The sequence below is a fragment of the Sus scrofa genome, chromosome 13 (genome assembly GCF_000003025.6).
Source record: "Sus scrofa isolate TJ Tabasco breed Duroc chromosome 13, Sscrofa11.1, whole genome shotgun sequence".
In the NCBI taxonomy this organism is placed as follows: Eukaryota; Metazoa; Chordata; class Mammalia; order Artiodactyla; family Suidae; genus Sus; species Sus scrofa.
The window spans coordinates 38,890,153-38,912,763 of NC_010455.5; the positions used below are offsets into that span (position 1 = coordinate 38,890,153).

A 22,611-nucleotide genomic window follows, 5' to 3' on the forward strand; every position below is an offset into this window, starting at 1 on the left:
GAGTGAGACACGGTGGTCAGAGCAGTCTGGGGTCTCTCAGCCCCACTGCCCACTGTAAGATGACACTGCCCAAGCACAGCCCATCCAAGGGAGGGCATGAGGCGAGCCAGGGATCTGGGAACCACGTCATCAGTATCACCACTGTCATCACAGTCCTCCTCTTCCTCACCACTGGTAATGGTGATGACTGCCTTTTATGAGCCAGGCACCCTGCAGAGTGCTTCAAATGCTTGATCCTCTCAGCAGGCTTGTAAGGCAGGGACTCTTACCTCCTTATGGGTGGGGAAACTGTAAGGGGAATAAGCGACTTTTCTTGGGTTGAAAGAACTAGGGCATAAGCATAAGAAAATGGATGCTTGTCTCCACCACCCTCAAGAGAAATCCAAAAAGGAAATGACAGTCATGTAAAATGGCCCTGGAAAAGACCTTGTGTCAATGTTCCCAGCTGGAGATAAAACGGGATCCCTCAGACAAGGAAAGACTTTCCGACCTGATCCTTACCAACCAGATCATTTATTAAAATGAACTTAGCAGAAGTGACACAACCACACTCACTGACTCAGCTCAAGGATGGCAATCTGGTTTGCCCCTCCATCATTCAATATCTGCAAAGACAAATGCATACATACAGCATCCTTCATGCCCAAAGAGTGCTTCAAAATGCCTGCAAAAAAGAAAAGGGTGATCTCTCTGAGAAGTCCAACTATAAAAATGTTTCATGAAATTGGAGTTCCCGTCGTGGCTCAGCAGAAATGAATCTGACTAGTATCCTTGAGGATGCAGGTTCGATCCCTGGCCTTTCTCAGTGGATTAAGGATCCAGTGTTGCCATGAGATATGGTGTAGGTTGCAGATGCAGCTCGGATCCAGCACTCCTGTGGCTGTGGTGTAGGCTGGCAGCTATAGCTCTGATTTGATCCCTAGCCTGGGAACCTCCATACGCTGTGGGTGAAGCCCTAAAAGGAGAAAACAAAAACAAAACAAAACAAAAAAATGTTTCATGAAATTGTATGTAGCTAGCCACTTGATGAGAATTAAAAATTCACTGGAATTGAGACCTATCCAGGACCTACCCTCTACCTGCATTAAGGTCACAGAAGAACCCCATGAGATGCACATGGTTTTTACAGAGAAGGAAACAAACTCTAGCTTAAGCAGCTTGGCCAAGTTCAAGCCTCTGGAAGTGGACCACAGGGACTGAGCAGCTGGATCTGTCCGAATCCTGGATCCAGGCCTCCAAACCTCCCATATCCCATACAGGCTGGCACCTGAATAAATATGCAGCCCAATCCCCCCAAAAACTCTGTGGCTAACTCTTAGCTCTGTTTCTGTGCTCTAACCCAAAGTGTCAGCTGAGAAAGGCCCCTCAAAGGGGAAGACCAATGAGAGCCTCCGACATCGGAGGGCAAATTCTATGGCTGGTGGGAAATAGAGTCCAGAATTCCCCTGGAAAGCCCCTCAAAAAGGAGCAACCTGGTGAGGGGTGCCCACGCCCTCCAGGAACCCACTACAGAGTAAGTGGCAGTGTATTCAGACACATTCCAGGTAAAGTCGGTGACAGGACAGAGGGAACACACAGAACTGCCACCCTCAGAATCACACACAGGGCTGCCTGATGGTAGCCGGGGCTGTGGAAGCCGGGGCTTGCCTGGGAGACCTGCAGATTCACCCCCCACCTCCCACCCCCCACCCCACCAGAACACGCAGTCAAGAGGAATAGCAGGGACTCCATGCTTGTTTCCTTTTTTTAAGAGCTTCTAGTTTAGTTAAGTCAAACACAAATGAGTTGTGATTCTACAACAACATGATGTACCACAAGCTGCTGAAAGATCTAAGTTGAAAATGATGACAACATTCACCATACAGATAACCAGGTGAGACCTTGAGTTCTGAAGTTAAGACTATGGAGACTCTAATTTGACTTCTGCCACTTGGCAGCTATGAGAGCTTGAAAGGGCTGCTCTGTGCCTTCCTTTCTCCAGCTATTAAACAGGTGGTAGTGGTGTCAGCTCCATAGGGCTTTTGTGGGGAGTCAGTGAAACAGGGCCAGCAAAGAGCCCAGCACAGTGCTCCACAAAGGCTGATGTCCACTCCCCTTGACAAGAAACAGAAAGACAAGAAAGCAGAGGGCTTCTGGGAGAGGTTATCTACTCGTCGGAGGTCCCAAAGTGAGTGAGTCCAGACACCACACTGCAATCAGCACTGTGGTCTTGGGGAGCAGGGTGTAAGAGAGGGGGTCTCTGCTGGACAGAGCGAGCCAAGGCAGCAGGGTTAAAGGGCCTGGGAGGCAGAACTTGAAGCTTTGGGAGCTGGGACGCTGAGCAAACAGGAGGATGAAAAGAAGGGAGGAAAAGCACTTCCAGAGAATATAAGAAAACCCATTGAGGAATCATTCCAGACCTGCCCAGAAGGCAAGACTGCACAGGCACAGAGACCTCAGGAGGCAGTAAACTGGCTGCCTCAGTCATGAAGAAAGTGACCTGAGTGCTGGTCACCCTAGATGAGCCTTTGAGAGGGCAGCTCCTCAGGCCCAGACTCAGGCTGACAGCCCACCCAGCCCCTCCTCCCCAGCCCCACAGGCTGAGACCTGGACTTGCTTTGCAAGGTCCCCTCCAGGATTCCAGATCCCTGCCCTCCTCTCCTCCGAGAGGCACACGCCCACAGGGCACACAAGAAATGACAGTGAGGTGTGAGTAGGCTGCCCTGGGCCAGCAGAGTCACGTGTCCAGTGCTGGCCTGGCTCTGTCAGCTGCTGAACCTTCACCCAGAATTAACTTCTGACACCACAATGGGACCTCTATTGCTCAGCAGGCTGGCACAGGTCAGGAGCAAGACTGCACCTTTACAAAACTTGTCGAGTAGTTTGCAAGTGGCGCAGAGATAGAAACCTTCCGTTTGCCCATAATCATTCCTCTGTGTCCAGGGAGGGGAGGCCAACAGGAAGGGTAGATGCTTCAGGACACAAAGCCTGGCACTTGAGCCCTGGGCTCTCCTGGGGTGAGAGCGGCTGTTCCCAAGAGCTGCCTGGGAGAATGAGACCACAAACCAAAGTAAATTGGGGGGCATGGGCCCCAAGTCACTGGGACATCAGGTGTGATAAATACACCTGTCCTTGTGCAATTGGGGGTAGCAGCACTCAAGTTCAAAACAGATAGGCCTTTTAATTCCTGTTGATTGCAGGAGGGGAGCGGCCGCTGCCACTACCCAGAAACCACACCTGGTGACCTGGAACCAAGAAAACCAACCTCACCCAGCAGGGTAGGACATGCCACGGCCTGTGGCTGAGGCCAAGGGCCTAGTGTTTCCCTGACAGAGTCACAAGATGCCAGAGACGGGAGGATGCACAGGGCTCAGAGCCCACAGCTGTCCTGATGGAGCAGGACACAGAATTGTCCCTGCACAGGATCACAGTGGTCTCCAGCTCCGGCCTTCAGAGTCAGGATCGCCAAGGCTGGGCCTGGGAATCTGCACTTTAAAGACACACAGCCCAGGGCGACTTTGGGGCGGCCAGCCTGGCACTGGGCTGCTCTGAAAACTGGATCTATCCAGCCTGCTGGGAGATGGAGTCACGTGGGAGCCTGAGAACAGACAGTTGTTAATGGTTCAGTTATTCCAGGAGCATCTACCCAGCAGGGCCACCCAGGGGACTGGCACTGACAAGACACAGTTCCTGCCCTAAGGGAGCAGCTGTGTTCACCTGGGGAACTTCTCAGAAATGCAGATGTCCAAGCTCCACTGCCTGTGGTTCAGGTTCTCAGGGACTCAGAATCAAGCAAGAAAACGAAAGCAAGGCTGGACAGGACGAGGACTCTGGGAGGCGATGGCTAGGCAGGTGGTTCCGATACAGAAGTAGGTCTGGGGAGACTGAGGGCAGCGTCATGGCTCCAGGGAGGGGGAGATTTACACTTAGCCCGCACCTGCTAGGGGCCAGCCCTGTGACCATTGTTCACACCACTGATATTCACCACAACCCTATGGGGTGGGGGCAGCTAATGCCCACTTTACAGATGAGACCATTGAGGCTCAGGTGTGGTAAAATGCCCTGCCCGGCCAACAAAAACCTGGGCTGGGATTTGGACCCCAGCAACCAGAGCACTTGCTCTTTTCACTGTCATCCCATCCTCCTCCTGAGTCTCAGGCTTAGGGAAGGGCACCTCTGTCCACCCACACTGCAATCCAGACTTGTGAGAGGCATCCCTGACCTTTCTCTCTCTTTACCTCTTATGTACAAGCCATCAGTGACTAAGGCCACTGTAACACTTCCTTAACAGACAGTGGTTTTTTTTTTTGGACCGCACCTGCAGCATATGAAGGTTCCCAGGCTAGGCGTCAAATCAGAGCTACAGTTGCTGGCCTACACCACAGCCACAGCCACTCTCAGGATCCAAGCCACATCTGCAACCGACACCACAGCTCAAGGCAAAGCTGGATCCCTGACCCACCAAGTGAGGCCGGGGATTGAACCCTCATCCTCATGAATCCTAGTCGGGTTCGTTAACTGCTGAGTCAGGAAGGGAACTCCAATCCTGTGGTATTTAAATAGGAGCCAGTGAGCTAGGTCACTCCCCAGCTTAATCCTCTGCAAGGGCCTCTCACAGGCCTAAAGACACAAATCTTCCTCCAAATTTGTCTCAGGGCCTTCCTGTAGGGCATCCCTTACCCCCTGGGCTCTCCAAGGTCTCTTAGCTCAGAGCCAGTAATGACCCTCCCCAGAGGGCAATGCCATAAGAAGGAGCATGCCCGGGGCTGAGCCAGAGGGTGCACAGTAGGAGGTGTGTGTGGTGGAGGTGGGGTTGACTCAGCACAGGACCCTCAGCTGGTCTAAGGCCCAAGTACGGTCAGAAAGTCAGAGACTAGGCAGACAGGCCAGAGCCAGACTGGGAAGGGAAGGCTGTGAACACCAAAGAAAGGAGCTAGGATGTAAGTCTGGGGGCCGTGAGCATCTTCCAAGAGGTTCTTGGAAGCAGGGCAGTAACATGACCAAATTCACATCTGCACACTTTTGGTGGAATGAACTATCACTTTCTCTAATCTCTGTGAAATCAATCTGCCAAGAGCTACCAAAATTTGAAGTCTGCCTGCCTGTTGACGCAGCAATCCCAGTGTCAGGAGGACACTCACTGCAGGGTACTTGCCTATTAGCAAAAAAAGAGAAACTAGCCCAACTGGCCAACTGGAGAATAAACCACAAGCAGACAACTCCACAATCCCTCTTCCCACCCCCTGGAGGGGGGTGTGTTTAAGAATTCATAATGTTTGCATTTTAGAAAAGTGGTACCAAGTATGCACAATTCTTTTTTTTTTTTTGTCTTTCTGTCTTTTTAGGGCCATACCCGTGGCATGTTCAGGTTCCCAGGCTAGGGGTCTAATCAGAGCTGTACCCACCGGCCTCCACCAGAGCTATAGCAACAACAGATCGGAGCCAGTCTGAGCCGCATCTGTGACCTACACCACAGCTCACAGCAACGCTGGATCCTTAACCCATTGGGCAAGGCCAGGGATCGAACCCACAACCTCATGGTTCCTAGTCGGATTCGTTTCCACTGCGCCACAGGAACAGGAACTCCGATGATATGTTACATAAAACCCCATCAGGGTCAGGTGCAGCATCCACAGTCAAATACAGAAAGTTCTGCAGCTGAACATGATTACTTCTGCTACACACTATACAGTGTCCTCTTAACTCAGGTCAGGTTTGGTGCAAACTTGGTGTTTGCACCAAGTTTTTTTTTTTTTTTTTTGTCTTTTGTTGTTGTTGTTGTTGTTGCTATTTCTTGGGCCGTTCCCGCGGCATATGGAGGTTCCCAGGCTAGGGGTTGAATCGGAGCTGTAGCCACCGGTCTACGCCAGAGCCACAGCAACGCAGGATCCGAGCCGCGTCTGCAACCTACACCACAGCTCACGGCAACGCCGGATCGTTAACCCACTGAGCAAGCGCAGGGACCGAACCCGAAACCTCATGGTTCCTAGTTGGATTCGTTAACCACTGCGCCATGACGGGAACTCCTGCACCAAGTTATTTTAAAAACATAGTTTCTTTTTTTTCCTTTCTTTCTCTATTTCTTTCTTTCTTTGCCACACCCTTGGCATGTGGAGGTTCCCAAGCCAGGGTCAAAACCAAACCACAGCAGCGACAGCAGTCACTGTAGTCAAAATGCCAGATCCTTAACCCACTATGCCACAAGAGAACTCCAGAAACATTCAGTTTCTTGATTCCATAACTGTGGATAAGAGATGGAAGGCCTGTGGTCAAATGATGGAATAATAAAACAGAAAGTCACTGAACATTGCCTGAGCCCGGCCGTGTGCAGATAAGCTCCAGGTGCTTCCCACCCACTGATGCCCTGCGCCCCCTGTGAGCCCTGACGCCCTTTACTATCCCAGCACATCCACATGCTCTTCAAAGAGTTCCCATTGTGGCTCAGTGGGTTAAGAACACAACTAGTATCCATGAGGATGCAGGTTCAATCCCTGGCCTCGCTCACTGGGTTAAGAATCCAGCGTTGCCATGAGCTAGGGGGTAGATCGCAGATGCAGCTTGGATCTGCATTGCTGTGGCGTAGGCCGGCAGCTGTAGTTTGACCCCTGGCCTGGGAACTTCCTTGTACCGCAGGTGCAGCCCTTAAAGAAAAGAAAAAATAAAGCATCTTCACGTGGCCACCACCATCACCACCACTGCTAACATCCATTGAGCACAGACTGTACCAGGCAGTCCTTAGTGCTTCATATTAATTTCCTCACTAAATCCACACAACCCAAAGGTGCTACTGTTAGTACTCTCATGTTACCCCAGATTCATCTCCAATTTATTCTCTATCATCTAACCAAGAGACTGAAGCACATATGGACATAGTGACTTGCTCAAGGCCACCAGCCAATGCATTGTCCTCAGGGGTATGAGCACTACCTGCCACCTGTCCCTGGTTCAAGATCGTCCCTGGGAATCCAGGCATTCTGGCTCCAGAGCATCGTATCCTCTTAACCCCTACACTTGCCTTGTCTCTTGGTAAAGCGGCTTAAAACTTTTATAGAACATGGAAAATCACAAGGGCATAAATAGATAAAAGCCAAATCATGTTGGCATCCAGAGCCACAGCCAGAGTGCTTATTCTGTCCCAAGCAGCCAGGCATGGAAATGAAGCATGTCCATCTTCTGTCAGAAAGACACAAGCCAAAGCACCCAAGCACAGATCCTCTGGGGCACAAAGCCTGACCCAGGGAACCTCAGGCCATTCAGCCTGGAGATCTGCCCCAGCACACCCACTGGGCTGTCCCAGGCTGTCTATACAATAAGCTGTAATTTCGTGAAGATCAGCCCAGGGTGTGGATGCTGAGCCATGTTCCCTGGGCAGACAGAGGCAGGTTCCACCTCCTCTCTGGATCCCTTCCAACCCATCCCTTCCAACACCAACCACTGCACCTCAGGTAAAGCCTTGGCCTCAGGTCAAGCTAGCCGACAGGCAGGTTCCCTCCCTCTCCAGCCTTCAGGTTGGGACATTACAGGGAGTCCAATGAGAGCACCAAAGAGATGCACCTCTCCTCTAAATGGCACCACAGTTAGGAGCAGCCTCCCGTCCCCCCAATGCCCACCCTTTCTGCAAAGTAAGGAGCGGGCCAGGGACTGGTGATGGGCATTGCTCACACCGCAGAATGTGAGGTCAAGATGGGTGAAGAGGAGCAGAAACACACCTGAGCACCACAGCCAGGAAAACGCCTCTCACGGGCTCTATCCTGGCCTCTGACAGTGTTTCAACACCCCAACCTTCCTCTAGAAAAAGACTACTGTGTATTTTTTTCCCAATGAATACATAATAAAATAGGTCACAACATACATAAATTACACAAATCTTTTTTTTTTTTTTTCTTTCTGCTTTTCAGGGCTAGCCATGTCTGTGACCTACACTATAGCTCATGCAACACCAAATCCCTGACCCACTGAGAAATGCCAGAGATAGAACCCACATCCCCATGGACACCAGTTGGATTTGTTTCTGCTGCGCCACAATGGGAACTCCAAACTGCACAAATCTTATTTGTGCAACTCAATAATGTTTTCATATATTTATACCCCCATGTGATCACCAACCAAATCAAAATATAAAATGCATCTAGTCCTCTAAGTCTCCTCATGTGTCCCCCAGTTAAGGCCCTACCCAAAGGCTCTTTTCATTGCTGAGTACACTCCACTATATAGATAAACAGCATCCTGCTTACCCACATGGCTGTTGATGGGCATTTGGGTTGTTTCCACCTTTTGGTAATTATAAATAAAGCTGCTATGATCATCCATGTACAAGTCCTTGGGTGCTCATAGGCACTCATTTCTCACAGGCACTATACCTAGGAATGGAACTGCTCTGCATAGGTAGGCACATGCTTAGTTTGGGTAGAAATGGCCAAAACAGTTTTCCAAAGTAGTTGTACCCATTCCTACTCCCATTCGCAGTGTACGACAGTTCCAGTCGCTCCATGTCTTCACCAGCACATTTGTGTCAGTCTTTTTTATTTTAGCCATTTGGGGTGGCTATATGTGCTATCATTGTGTTCATAATGTTCTGATGACTATTGAGGTTATATACCTCTCTATATGTTTATGGGTCATTTGAAATCCTCTTTGGTGACGTGCTTGCTCAAGTGTTTTGCCTTTTTCAATGTGGGTTGTCTGTTTCTTATTGTTTTGTAGGAGTTCTTTACATATTCTGGATATGAATCCTTTGTTGGACATGTGTACTTCAAATATTTTCTCCCAGACTGCAGCTTGCTTTTTCACTCTCTTAATGATGTCTTTTGATAAACAGTTTCTTAATTTTATTTTTTCTAATTTATTCTTTTTTGAGCTTTTTTAATTGAATGAAAAATTCCTTAAATTCTATTCTACAGTCTTCAAAGTTTCACACACATGATTTCATATAATCCCATGATACCCATTTTTTTAATCCTCTACCCCTGCAACATCTGAGCCAAGACTGGTACATGGAAAGGAGCTGACCCCGAAAAGAGCAGAGGTAGGGGCACTGCAGACAGGAAGAATGCCACATGCAGACTGAAAAAGAACAGGGACTGGGTTCTTGCTAGAAGGCAAGGCAGGGAGTAGCAAGCTGCATAGGGGAAAGTAAGAAAAGGTTTGCATTTTTCTTCTTTTTTTTTTTTTTTTTTGTCTTTTTGCCTTTTCTTGGGCCACTCCTGTGGCATATGGAAGTTCCCAGGCTAGGGGTCGAATCAGAGCTGTAGCCACCGGCCTACGCCAGAGCCACAGCAACGTGGGATCCGAGCCGCGTCTGTGACCTACACCACAGTCCACGGCAACACCGAATCCTTAACCCACTGAACAAGGCCAGGGATCGAACCCGCAACCTCATGGTTCCTAGTCGGATTCGTTAACCACTGCGCCACAATGGGAACTCCCTGCATTTTTCTTCTAAGAAGAACTGGATTGCACTGAAGGAGTGTGCTCTGCCTTAGTTATTTTCTAGAACATGCACCATGGAACCTTTCTAAGAGGATGAAGGGCATGCAGTTGGGCCACTCTGAAGTCCTTCTATCACACGGTTCAGGCAGACAGAGAATCAGACTCCTCTCAGCCTAGACTATGCTTGTGCATGCCCACGCACACACTCACACACACACAAATGCCCCCTTGGTGCTGCCTCAGACTGATGACTCTTAGTTCCTCCTTGAATCCTGGGTGGTAGAATGGGGTCTACACTACATCTCAGGCATCTCAGCTCCTGATTTCTCAGCACTTATCACAGCCGTAATGTTACTTACATTCTTGTGACTATTTGATTAATATCTGTTTCCTGAATGAGTCTGCCTAATGACTCCAGAAGGGCAAAGTCTGAGCCTGTCTTTCTCAGAAAAGCCTCCCTAGCACTGAGCACAGGGCCCAGCCCAAGGTTTAAGGGCTCAATATTATACATTTTAACTCTTTGAATGTGAATGTTCAAACACATACAAAAGCTGAAAGAATGTGCCCGTCATACAACTTCAATGGTCAGCTCATTCCTAATCTCTTTTTGTCTGTACCCCTCAGTCTACCCCAGCCATCACACCACTCAATACATACTTGCTCAGTAAATGTATGAATGAATGCCTCTTTACTGTATTGGACAACAAAACCCAAAAGTGCTCAAATTTTTTTTTTTTTTTTTTTTGTCTTTTAAGGGCCGCTCCCACAGCATATGGAAGTTCTAGGCTAGGGGTCGAATTGGAGCTGTAGCTGCCGGCCTACACCACAGCCACAGCAATGCATAATCCAAGCCTCATCTGCAACCTACACCACAGCTCACGGCAATGCCAGATCCTTAACCCACTGAGCAAGGGCAGGGATCGAACCCGCAACCTCATGCATGGTTCCTAGTCAGATTCGTTAACCACTGAGCCACAATGGGAACTCCACTCCTATGGTCACTTCTTAATGAATGAGGCAGTGATATGGACAAGACCAAAAGTTAAAGCCCAATGAATGTGGGGGAAGGGAAATTCATTGTCGCCAATAGTTTAAATTTCATCTCCTGAAATTTTATCAGAGTTTTTAACTTGGTAGCAAACTGACTCATTTAGGTGGCCCATCCTCAACTCCTTCCTAGCTATCTAATATCAACAGAAATATCAATAAAATTGAGCACTTTGAGGAGTGGCTCGGATCCCGCGTTGCTGTGGCTCTGGCGTAGGCTGGTGGCTACAGCTCCGATTCGACCCCTAGCCTGGGAACCTCCACAGGAGCAGCCCAAGAAAATGGCAAAAAAGACAAAAAATTAATTAATTAATTAATTAAAGTTTTGGAGTTCCTGTCATGGCTCAGTGGAAACGAATCTGACTAGTACCCATGAGGATGTAGGTTTGATCCTCACCTCGCTCAGTGGATTAAGGATCCAGCTGTGGTGTAGGTCGCAGATACGGTTCAGATCCTTTGCTGCTGTGGCTGTGGCTGTGACTGTGGCTGTGGTATAGGCCAGCAGGTGTAGCTCCAATGTGACCCCTAGCCTGGGAACCTTCATATGCCGAGGGTGCAGCCGTAAAAAGAAAAAATACATACATACGTAAAATAAATAAAAGTCTTGAAAGAGCAAGTTTCTTTCCATTAAACAAGACATGTGGCCTTTTACACACAGAAAAATAATGCCTTGGAAATGAAAATGAGCATGACAGCTTGCTCCCTCCAGGAGCAAACTATATTACACGTATTTTATCTGTTGTAACATTCATGGTAATTTGTGCCAAATGAGCCTGATTCTTTTGAGATGCCATTACAGCTTTACAAACATTGGACAAGAATGTCATGGCTATGATTAGCCTCAGTGTCCCACAGAGTGAGTGGCATTCAGTACTCAGCGGGGTTTTGTGTGTATTTTTTTAATGGAAAAGCTTCCTTGATTTTAAATGTCCCATTTTCTATTTTAAATGTATTTCAATATTTTATTTACTTAAAATACTACTCAACAATTTGCAATTTTTTCACAGGTCTATGAAATTCAATCTTTGTATTTGGAAGTGTCAGCGAGTTCATTTAATATCATCCACTCCTCAGGATCCCAAAGGTACCAATAAGAATGATCTGAAATGCTAAAATGTAATCATACTTCATGATGCAGTTTTTGTTGTAATATATACTTATTATCTGCATTTCCCAGTTTTTTTTATGAGCTCAAAAAAAAAATTAAAGTTGTCTTTAAACCTAAGACCTAGAGATAAGTCACATTTGGAGTTTAATCTTCCGTGTGTGTGTGTGTGTGTGTGTGTGTGTGTGTTTATGCATCGGCATGGCTACAAGTCCAGGCTCCTGAATCTTTGCCATTTGCAGCCTGTGTGGCCTCAGGCAAGTTGCTTCATCCTTATAAGCCCATTTTCTCTTCTGTAAAGTGAGATTGATGAGATAGCTGATAGGATGAGATTAAGGTTTGAAGGAGATTAAATGTGCAGAGGCCTGAGCCCAGGGCTGGTATACACCAAGCGCTCAATCAGTGTAGCTGCTATAATTGTGGTTCTAAAAATGAGCTGCAAAAGAGCTCTGAACAGCTTTTAGACTCTGTTGGGGAGCCTTCCCAGTGGCCTGCTCAAAAGTGGGTATACCTGCCTCCACCCACACAGGAGAAAGCTGGTCAGGGAACTGGAGAGGGCGGGCGCCTAGAGGAAGCTCACAGCAGCTGGAGCCTCTGAGTCACCGCCCAACCCCTCCCTGCCACATCTCTTTGTTCACTAGGGGGTGAGCTGTGACTCACATGGGCTCCAGCCCTGGGCTGGGCCCATCTGACCCGGGGGACCAGACTGACCTGCCCACAGTCACTAAGAATATTCATCTGGATGCTTTCCATGCCCACTCCTGCTATGCCAGATCCCAGGCTGCAGTATCAGATCTTAGAGGGACCCTCTGGGCTCCTGGGTAGTTTATCCCACCACCACCACCACCACCACTTCTTTTTTGGTCTGTGCCTATTTTTTCACTGTGTTTTGCTCCATTTTGATTTAACTTCAACCTGTAAAGAAAATGTCCAGAAGACCCACAATAGGAGTCACACCTTCTAAATCCACCTATATTTTTTTATTATGATAAAATTTTTTTTTACCATTTTTAACTGTACAGTTCATTGGCACTAAGTACATTCACACTGTTGTACAACTCTCACCACTTCCCGTCTCCAAAACTTTTTCATCACCTCAAACAGAAGCTCCATACTCACTGCCCTTCCCCTGGCCCCTGGTAACCTCTACTCTCCTTTCTGTCTTGATGAATTTGCCAATTCTAGGTGCCTCATGTAAGTGGAATCAGACAATATTTGTCCTTTTGTGTTTGGCTTCTTTCACTTAGCATAACGTCTTCAAGGTACGTCCATGTGTGGTCTGTATCAGAATGTCCTTCCTGTCTATGGCTGAGTACTATTCCATTGCACATGTACCACATTGTCTATCCATTCATTTGCCAATGGACACATGGGCTGTTTCCACTTTTCCACTATTGTGAATAACACTGCTGTGAATATGAGTGTGCAGCTATCTGAGTCCCCGATTTTAATTCTTTTGGGTAAATACACAGGAGTGGAATTGCTAGATCCTATGGTAGTTCTGTGTTTAACCCCTCTTACACTTTCAAGAGTTGGGCATCATAACACAGCTGCTGCCCCAACTCATGCTCAGTAAATGGTCTCTCATTCTGTGTTATACACCATTCTAAAGACTTTCCATGTATTAACTCATTTAGTTCTCAAAAAAAATTCCCTGAGGTGGGTGTGATTATTTTCATTTCCATTTTACAGACAAAGAAACTGAGGTTTCCCACACCACATCACAGTGCCAGCATCTGCATCCAGGCAGATGACGCTTTCACATTGCCTCTCTACTTGTGACAAAGAAATCAAGCTGCTCTGCCAACATGCATTTTCTGCCCTGAACAATGCCTTACTTAGGTCTATAATATCTGTCCTCGCTCTGGACTAAAAAACAACTATAAAAGGGGGGAAGAGAGGTGGAAGGGGGATGATGCTCCATAGGGTTGGATTTGTCTAGACTCATTCCTTGCAGTGAGAGATCTGACTCCATCTAGGATGGTGAAAAAGATTGACTGCAACAGCTCAGTCCAATGACTGAACCCAAAGATGACATCCCCAACCATCTCTGTACTCTATCACCACTATATACTCCAGAGCCCCATCCTTACTGCTCTGGACTCAAGTGCCTCTGAGCATCTTCCCTGCAGCTTTTTTTCTTTTTTCCCTTTTTTTTTTTTTTTTTTTTTTTTTTTTTTTGCTTTTTAGGGCTGCACTTACGGCATATGGAGGTTCCCAGGCTAGGGGTTGAATCGGAGCTACAGCTGCCAGCCTATGCCATAGCCACAGCAATGCAGGATCCAAGCCACATCTGTGACCTACCCCACAGCTCACAGCAACGCTGGATCCTTAACCCACTGAGCAAGGTCAGGTATGGAACCTGCAACCTCATGGTTACTAGTTGGATTTGTTTCCGCTGCACCACAACGGGAACTTCTCTGCAGCTTCAGAATGAGTCAGGGTGGCCTGAGGGAAGCCACAGTCTGTCCTGGCTAGGCCTATATGCAGCCCTGGACCAATCACCACAGCCAGGGGGTGGGGAAGCACCATGGACCCTCCTGGGCCATGGCCCCAACCTGGGTTCAAGAGAATGGGGACTCCTTCCAGAGGCAAGGGAGGGAGGCAAGGCCAATGCCCAAGAGTCATTCACTGGCCTCATCTTCAAGAGCAGCAAAGTGGAAGCAGCCCAATAATAGTGAATAAAAGAGCAGAGTTAAGTAAAATTGCTACATCCACTCAGTGAAACATAATGTAGCTGTTTAATAAGCAATCATGAAGATCATGTAGCAACTGAAGAAGAAGGAGGAGAAAGAGAAGGAGGAAGAGGCTTATGGAGAAATGTATGGTGGGAAAAGACAGTAGACACACACACACTAACATGTAACAGTTCGGAGGTAAGAAAAAATGAAAAAAAAAGAAAGCAAGAATTGTATCATAATGGAGGAATCATAAATGGCTTTTAAACTCTCTTTCCCAAACTTCCACTTACTAGTTCAACAGTGCCAGGAGAGGTGCTTGGGACATGGCAGGGAATAGAAGAGTGAAAAAAAAAAACCAACACAGGCCTCATAAAATTTACATTCTATGTAAATTAGTACAACCACTGTGGAAAACAGTATGGAGGAACCTCAGAAAATGAAATATAGATCTGCCATATGGAGTTCCCATCATGGCACAGTGGAAATGAATCCAACTAGGAACCATGAGGTTTCGGGTTCGACCCCTGGCCTTGTTCAGTGGATTAAGGATCTGGCGTTGCCATGAGCTGTGGTGTAGTTTGCAGACGTTGCTTGGATCTAGTGTTGCTGTACCTCTGGCATAGGCCAGCAGCTGTAGCTTCGATTCGACCCCTAGCCTGGGCACCTCCATATGCTGTGGGTGCGGCCCTAAAAAGAGAAAAGACAAAAAAAAAAAAAAAAGAGCTACCGTATGACCCAGCAATCCCACTCTTGAGCATATACCCAGAGAAAACTTTCATTGAAAAAGATACATGGGAGTTCCCGTCGTGGCGCAGTGGTTAACGAATCCGACTAGGAACCATGAGGTCGCGGGTTCGGTCCCTGCCCTTGCTCAGTGGGTTAACGATCTGGCGTTGCCGTGAGCTGTGGTGTAGGTCACAGACGCGGCTCGGATCCCGCGCTGCTGTGGCTCTGGCGTAGGCCGGTGGCTACAGCTCCGATTCGACCCCTAGCCTGGGAACCTCCATATGCCTCGGAAGCGGCCCAAGAGATAGCAACAACAACAACAACAAAAAACAAAAAGACAAAAAACAAAAAAAAAACAAAAAAAAAAAAAAAAAAAAAAAAGAAAAAGATACATGCACCCGTATGTTCATTGCAGCACTAGCCAAGACATGGAAACAACCTAAAAGTCCATCAACAGATGAATGAACTAAGAAGATGTGGTACAAAAAGACAAAAGAAAAAAAAAAAAAAAAAGGAGTTCCCGTCGTGGCGCAGTGGTTAACGAATCCGACTGGGAACCATGAGGTTGCGGGTTCGGTCCCTGCCCTTGCTCAGTGGGTTAACGATCTGGCGTTGCCGTGAGTTGTGGTGTAGGTTGCAGACACGGCTTGGATCCCGCGTTGCTGTGGCTCTGGCGTAGGCCGGCAGCTACAGCTCTGATTCGACCCCTAGCCTGGGAACCTCCATATGCCGTGGGAGCGGCCCAAGAAATGGCAAAAAGACAAAAAAAAAAAAAAAAAGATGTGGTACATATACACAATGGAATACTACTCAGCCATTAAAAACAAAAAAACAAAAAAAAACGCCATTTGCAGCAACATGGATGGAACTAGAGATTCTCATACTAAGTGAAGTAAATATCATATGATGTCATGTATAGCTGGAATCTAATATGCAGCACAAATGAAACTTTCCACAGAAAAGAAACTCATGGACTTGGAGAACAGGCTTGTTGTTGCCAAGGGGGAGGGGCAGGAAGTTGGATGGACTGGGAGTTTGGGGCTAGTAGATGCAAACTATTGCATTTGGAGTGGGTAAGCAATGAGATCCTGCTGTATAGCACAGGGAACTATATCTAGTCACTTGTGATGGAACATGATGGAAGATAATGTGAGAAAAAGAATAGGTAAGGGTCTATGTATATATATGTATGACTGGGTCACTTTGCTGTACAGTAGAAATTTACAGAACACTGTAAATCAACTATAATGGACAAAATAAAAATCATAAAAAAGAAATTTACGTTCTAGTGGAGGAGGCAGAAAATGAATCAGATGAAAAAGCAAAATATATCCTCTATTAGATTGTTAAGAAAAAAAAAAATCTAGGAGTTCCTGTCGTGGCACAGTGGTTAACAAATCTGACTATGAACCATGAGGTTGCAGGTTCAGTTCCTGGCCTTGCTCAGTGGGTTAAGGATCCGGCATTGCCATGAGCTGTGGTGTAGGTCGCAGACACGGCTCGGATCCCACGTTGCTGTGGCTCTGGCGTAGGCCAGTGGCTACAGCTCCAATTGGACCCCTAGCCTGGGAACCTCCATATGCCTCGAGAGCGGCCCAATAAATGGCCAAAAAAAAAAAAATTCTAGGAAGGCAGAGAGGCGTGTTGGGGGTAGTGTTGACAGTTTAGATAATGCCATTTGCAGCAACATGGATGGAACTAGAGATTCTCACACTAAGTGAAGTAAATCAGAAAGAGAAAGACAAATACCATATGATATCACTTCTATGTTTAGATAATATGGCCAGGGAAGGTGATATCTATAAAGGCTTAAGGAAGTGAGGGGCTGTGTTGTGCCAAAGTCAGGAGAAGAGCATTTCAGGAAGGGGAACAGTGAGTGCAAAGGCCCTGAGGTGTCCAGCTGAAGGAGAGCACTGAAGCGGATGCAGCTGGAGTAGGGGAATGAGGGGAAAGCCAAACTAAGGGAGGAGTCAGAAAGAAAAGGAGCCAAATCATGGGGGTCTTAGAGGCCACCATAAGGACTTCAGCTTTTGCTGTACGATAAGAGCCCTTTTGAGGGTTTCTAGAAAAATAAGCGGTAATCTGGCCACCCCTTTAGAAGGATCCCTGTGGCTCTGAATTGAGAGCAAGCTGGAAGGAGGTAAGGACAGAGGCTAGAAGACTAACAAAGAAATCGCCACATTCATTCAGGTGAGACGGGAGAGGAGCTTGGACAAGAGTCATAGCAGCAAGACAGTGGCCACACACCAGGTATATTCTGATAGCACACGCAGTGGAATTTTCTGATAGGTGTGAGGATGAGAGATAGAAGAGTCAAAGACAACACCCCAGGCTTTGGATTGAGCATTCAGAAGGATGAAGATCCTTCAACTGAGATGTAGGAAGAGGACCATTGTTCTGGAAGCCAGACAAAGAGTGAACTTCAAGGAGTTCCCTTGTGGCAGAGCAGGTTAGGGATCTGGCATTATCACTGCAGCAGCCTGGGTTACTACTGTAGCACAAGTTTGATCCCTGGCCCAGGAACCTCCACATGCTATTGGAGTGGCAAAAAAGAGAACAAACAAACAAACAAAAAACCCAAAACATTAACAACAACAACAAAAAACTTCAAGGAAGAGAAAATGACCAACTATGTCGAACACTGCTAGTGGCCAGGAGGAAGGATGGGGTCAGAGAAGGGGCCATGGGATGAGCAACATGGCAACATTATTTACAAGAGCCAAAAGTGGAAGCAAGCCGAGTGCCTCCTCAACAGATAAACAGATAAAGAAAATGTGGTTTGTACATACAATAGACTGTTTATTCAGCCTTTAAAAAGGAAGGAAATTCTGACACATGCTACGACATGGCTATATACTGGAGACATTATACTAAATGAAATAAGCCAGCCATACACACACAGAGTCTTATTTTTTTTTTTTTTTTTTTTTTTTTTTTTGTCTTTTTAGGGCCATACCTCAGGCTAGGGATCCAGTAGGAGCTGAATCTGCTGGCCTACACCACAGCCCCAGCAACTCAGGATCCAAGCCACATTTGGGACCTATACCACAGCTCAAGGGAACACCAGATCCTTAACCCACTGAGCAAGGCCAGGGATTGAACCGGCATCCTCATGATGCTAGTTGGGTTTGTTAACCACTGAGCCAGTATTGGGAACTCCCAATACTGCTTTTTTTTATTCTACTTATATGAGACATCTTTTACTTCATGAAAAGAGAAAACAGAATGGAAGTTACCAGGGTCTGGGGAGAGGTGAAATGGCAAACTGTCATTTAATGGATAGAGAGCTTCAGTTTCTACAAGATGAAAAATTCTGGGAGATTGTTGCACAACTATGTGAGTATACTTTAACACCACTGAACTGGATGCTTAAAAATGGTGAGGGTGGAGTTCCTGTTGTGGCTCAATGGGTTAAGGACCACATGTTGTCCCCAGAGGATGTGGGTCTGATCCCTGGCCTCACTCAGTGGGTTCAGGATCCAGCACTGCCACAGGCTGCAGTGCAGGTCACAGATTAAGTTTGGATCCAGTGTTGCCATAGCTGTAGCAGAGGCCCTAGCTGTAGCTCTCATTCAACCCCTAGCCCAGAAACTTGCATATGTAGCAGGGGAAGCCATTAAAAAAAAAAAAAATAGTGATAATGGTCAATTTTATGTTATGTGTCGTTTATCATTTTTTTTTTAAGTGAGAGAGCATGAAAGAGTTGGAGTTAGCAAGTCCAGACAATTCTTTCAAGAAGTTCTGCTCTAAACTGAAAAGAAATGGAGGTGTAACTGAAGGAATAAGTGGGGTGTGCTTCTCTCTTAAGTTGAGAAAAATAAGAGCATGTTTGTGTGCTGAGGGGTTGGCTCCAGTGGACAGTGTTCTTGAATGTTTAAACTACCTTCAAAATAAAAGTTATCCTTTGGGATGATGAAAATATTCTGGAATTAGACATGTGTAATGGCTGCACAACCTTGTGAATATACTAAAAACTAGTACTAAATTGTATACTTTGAGGATGGATTTTTTTTTTTTTTGCCTTTTGTCTTTTTTTGCTGTTGTTGCTGTTGTTGCTATTTCTTGGGCCGCTCCCGTGGCATATGGAGGTTCCCAGGCTAGGGGTTGAATCGGAGCTGTAGCCACCGGCCCACACCAGAGCCACAGCAACGCGGGATCCGAGCCGCATCTGCAACCTACACCACAGCTCACGGCAACGCCGGATCGTTAACCCACTGTGCAAGGGCAGGGACCGAACCCGCAACCTCATGGTTCCTAGTTGGATTTGTTAACCACTGCGCCACGACGGGAACTCCGAGGATGGATTTATAGTATGTGAATTATATCAATAAAAGTAAGATAAAATTAAAACTACAATAAGTTTAATGTTGTCTGGATACCATATTCTCACATACAGCCTAAGTTTCCACTGAGACATCCCCAAATACCAACAGTTCCTATGGCCAGTGATCCACAGGTCACCACAGCTGTGTGGTAGCTTTGGCTCAGGAGAGGTGAAGGAAGTCTTTCAAGTTTAGGCTGAAACACAAATGTGGTTTTAACACAGAGTGCCCTGCAGATAAATGCACTGAACAAATACCCACTAGCTGCAGATAAATGACCCTGTTTATTAGGGCCATGAACTCTCAGGGATCTGGTCTAAAACTGAAATGTAAGAAAAATCCACTCAACTCAAAGCAATAAAATCTGAGCCACTGCCATTGTCAACCCATCTGCCAACACATGTTATTCCCCTGTAATTGCACAGGAACCAAGGATAACCTTATTTTGCAGTCATTCATGGGAGAAGGAGTTCTTTCTGAAATGTCCTTCTATTTGTAACAATATCACATTCCTGCTTCCCACTGACTTTTTCCTTTCTTTGGAACAACTTTAAACAGTATCTTATTCCCTGCGATACTTAACTTTAAGTGTCAACTTGACTAGACCTTAAGGGACTGATATTTGGTCAAACATCATTCTATATGTTTCTGTGAAGGTACAGGAAATTTTTGATTGATTGATTGATTGATTGTCTTTTTAGGGCCACACCCTAAAAAGGAGGCATATGGAGGTTCCCAGGTTAGGGGTAGAATCAGATCTGTGGCTGCTGGCCTACACCACAGCCACAGTAGGATCTGAGCCTTCTCTTCAACCTACAGCACAGTTCATGGCAATGCAGGATCCTTAACCCACTGAGCCAGGCCAGGGATCGAACCCGTGTCCTCATGGATACTAGTCAGATTCATTTCCGCTGAGCCACGACAGGAACTCCAGGAATTTTTTTTTTATGAAATTAACATTTAAATCAATAGACTCTGAGTAAAACAAATTGTTCTACATAATATGAGTGGGCCTCATTCAATCAGTCTAAGGCCTTAACAGAACAAAGACTGACCTCCCATAGAAGGAATTCTGCCAGCAGACAGCCCTTGGAATCAAACTGCAATGCTTCCCTGAGTCTCCCGTTTGCCAGCCTACTGTGTAGATTTTGAATGTGCCGAGCCTCTACAATCAAATAAATATAAATCTCTCTCCCTCTCATGCTCTCCCTCTCGCTCTGTAAGATAAATATATATTTACATCCTGTTGTATAATATTGTATAATATATATTATGCATCATACATCATTATACATTATACATTGTTATATTATGTTGTATATATTTGTATAATATATATTATATATCCTGTTGACTTTCTCTGAAGAACCCTAATATGCCCCCCAAAAAACTAACTCCATCAGAAATCTTTTTTTTTTTTTGCTTTTTAGGGCCGCACCTGAGGCATATGGAAGTTCCCAGGCTAGGAGTCAAATCGGACCTGCTTCCAGCCTATACCCCTGCCACAGCGATACAGGATCTGAGCCACATTTGTGACCTACATTGCAGCTTGCAGCAACGCTGGATCCTTAACCCACTGCGTGAGGCCAGGGATCAAACCTGCATCCTCATGGATACGAGCTGGGTTCTTAACCCGCTGAGCCACAATGGGAACTCCCTCCTTTGAACTTTTAACAATACTCATTTCAAGCCCAAATCCTACTCATTCATCATGTAACTCTGGACAAGTTACCTCTCTGTGCCTCAGTACCCCCATGCATGAGATTGCTATGAGAATAAAATGAGATAGTACATGTAAAGCCCATAGTAAATTGTCTAGCAAAGTGTTCTGCAAATGGTAGGTTTGCTTTTTTTTTTTAATTGCACCCACAGCGTATGGCAGTTCCCACACCAGATATCAAACCTGAGTTGGAACTGCAACACACGCCACAGGTGCAGCCACACCGGATCCTTAACCCACTGCACCAGGCCAGGGATCGAACCAGAGCCTCCACAGAGATAAGCTGGATTGTTAACCCACTGTGCCACAGTGGAAACTATCAAACAGTAGGTTTTTGACCCATTACTGAAATAAATTGAATGAGTCTCACGACCATCCTTTTTTTAAAAAGTATAAATTCATTAATGTAGAAAATTAATGTTCAGAGGGCACTGGACATACAAAGGGTAAGTATTGTCTCACCTAACTTGTTTTAGATATGTGTGTGTGTACACATGTGCACATTGTGTACACACGCGCGTATGTGCCTGCGCGCGCGCGCGCGCACACACACACACACACACACACACACACACACACACACACCCCAGGTTAGTCTAGATTTATTTCTTACAATGGGCCCAAATCAAAAACAAGTGTGAGGAGTTCCCGTTGAGGCTCAGTGATAATGAACCTGACTAGGATCCATGAGGACTCAGGTTAGATCCCTAGCCTTGCTCAGTGGGTTAAGGACCCAGCGTTGTTATAAGCTGTGGTATAATTTGCAGACACAGCTTGGGTCTGGCATTGCTGTGACTGTGGCTGTGGCTGGCAGCTGCAGCTCCAATTCTATTCCTAGCCTGGGAACTTCCATTTGCTGCAGGAGTGGCCCTAAAAAAGAGAGAAAAAAAAAAACAAAAAAAAAAAACAAGTGTGGGAGTTCTTGTTGTGCTTCACCAGGTTAAGAACCAGACTAGTATCCATGAGGATGCATGTTCGATCCCCGGCCTCACTCAGTGGGTTAAGGGTCCAGCACTGCCACAAGCTGTGGCATAGGTAGAAACTGTGGCTCAGATCCTGCATCACTGTGACTGTGGCATAGGCTAGTACCTGCAGCTCCAATTCGACCCCTAGCCCAGAAGCTTCCATATACTGCAGGTATGGCCCTAAAAAAAAAAAAAAAAACCCAAGTGTGAAAAGCCATGCTCCACTATGTACTAAGTGCTCACTAAAATTTGGTAACATCATCATTATGATCTCGCTCTAAAAGGTAATATAACTTTCTTTACTAGTATAATAAAAAAGAGCTTCTAAAATCAGTATCTGCCATTCACTTCCTGCACTGCTATTTCAGCGTCACTCCATCTCCCTAAATTTTGTTATTTTGCTTTTAGGGCCACATGTGCAGCATATGAAGTTCCCAGACTAGGGGTCGAATCTGAGCTGCAGCTGCTGGCCTATACCACAGCCACAGCAATGCAGGATCCAAGCCACTTCAGTGACCTACACCACAGCTCACAGCAATGCAAGATCCTTAACCCACTGAGTGAGGCCAGGGATCAAGCCCACGTCCTCAAGGATACTAGTCGGGTTCATTATTGCTGAGCCACAACAGGAACTCCC

At 46.4% G+C, this 22,611-nt stretch overlaps 1 protein-coding gene across 2 annotated transcripts in view; it reads right to left on the reverse strand.

The window, feature by feature from the left end:
• ARHGEF3 (Rho guanine nucleotide exchange factor 3) overlaps nt 1-22,611 on the reverse strand; it is a 342,982-nt gene that overhangs the window by 307,535 nt on the left and 12,836 nt on the right. The gene's annotated exons all lie outside the window — the stretch shown is intronic.